Below are 1,465 nucleotides of genomic sequence, written 5' to 3' on the forward strand. Positions count from 1 at the left end.
GGGAACCAGATCCCTTTGTCCAAAGGGGTGTTCCTTCAACGTGATACTATTCGCCTTCCCCTGGTGATGGGGCTTCCTGAGAATCAATCTGATAATTTCATAGTGTTAATAATAAATTCAAATAAAAGTTGAGGTTATCGATGACATGTTAAAATATCTTTATTCAGTTAGATTCATCACAGTTTTAAAAATGTTTTAATTTCAAATAAAGTTATGACATAATATCTCATGTTGATCTAGAAAAACACTGCTTTAATCTCAAAATGATTAGGAATTTTTACAACCCCTTTTCACATTAGATTATCATCTGAATTAAAAGATTATAACTCTTCAATGGAATATTTTCACTTTGCAAACTCATATGTGTTATTGTATTCTTATTAATTTGCACCCAAGGGACACTATTTAACAATGTACTTTATAAAATTTAATATGCTTTATTAGATGCTGCTACAAACTCTTAGTGAAGGGAGGCAACATTCACTATTTAATGTGTCTCGAATATGCTTCTCTAAAAATATAACAGAGCCATCCTAATCTGTTGAAATCACTGCTCAAACTTTGAATATTAAGTTAGCTCAATATTTGCAGTTAATATAAAAGAAAAGGGAGCTTTAGATAAAATCAGTTTAGTGCATCTGAATGGGGAGATTAACCTCAGGAAACAGTCAAGTTAAGAATTAGATACCCAAAGCAGTATTTCATCATAATGACTCCAGTAGGTAACTGTTTCAGAAAATCCCCACCCATCTAGATTTGAATAATTTAATTTTCTTGCTCTAATATTGGGAATTGTAGGTTGGATCATCCATAAAGTAAACCCTGAGGCAGAGGCCTTTGGAGATGATAATTTATTTTTTATCTTTTATTTATGTTTTTTTTTTTTTTAATTTAAACCAGGGGAAAGCACGAACACAGTCCCCCACTACCACAAATTATGCAGTCGAGTTCCTCACATTTGGGGAAATTGCAGGGGTCAGCACATCCGGGGTGCAATGGATAAGCCTCACTGGGAAAACCACTTTCATCATCATGGTATCTCCCCTGGAGATAATAATTTAGTAAGGAATCTTATTTTTGTTTACAGTTTGAAAAATATGAATACTGGGTCAAGGGTAGGGTAGAGAAAATGTGAGGGTACATAATATTCTCTTTCTAGATATTTGAAGCTATATATATTTTTCTTGACTTTTAAAAAATCTTGTAGGCAAGTCACTCTTTGTAACTGCTTAAACAAGGTGTAATCCGTCAACTTAAACCCTGTATACATGCCAGTAACAGTTGCCACCAGAGAAGTATGGAACTTTATAGTATGTTATGTATCAAGTCTACCTTTTCCTTTTTTATTTTTTTTTGGTTGAGGGTCAACCAGACTTTAAAATTCAATGTCACCCCATATATAAGCACACTGCTGTTTCAGTTCAGATATATGATCCAGGGCCCTATTAAGACATATATTCTTCAG

General features: G+C 33.4%; 1 non-coding gene across 1 annotated transcript; it reads right to left on the reverse strand.

The window, feature by feature from the left end:
* Positions 1–897: 897 nt before the first annotated feature.
* LOC118151701 (U1 spliceosomal RNA) lies at positions 898–1,058 on the reverse strand. Its single transcript, XR_004740137.1, has one exon. It is a non-coding gene; the product is annotated as a U1 spliceosomal RNA (small nuclear RNA).
* Between the last annotated feature and the right edge of the window lie 407 nt (positions 1,059–1,465).

This window comes from Callithrix jacchus, chromosome 2 (assembly GCF_049354715.1).
Source record: "Callithrix jacchus isolate 240 chromosome 2, calJac240_pri, whole genome shotgun sequence".
Classification (NCBI taxonomy): Eukaryota; Metazoa; Chordata; class Mammalia; order Primates; family Cebidae; genus Callithrix; species Callithrix jacchus.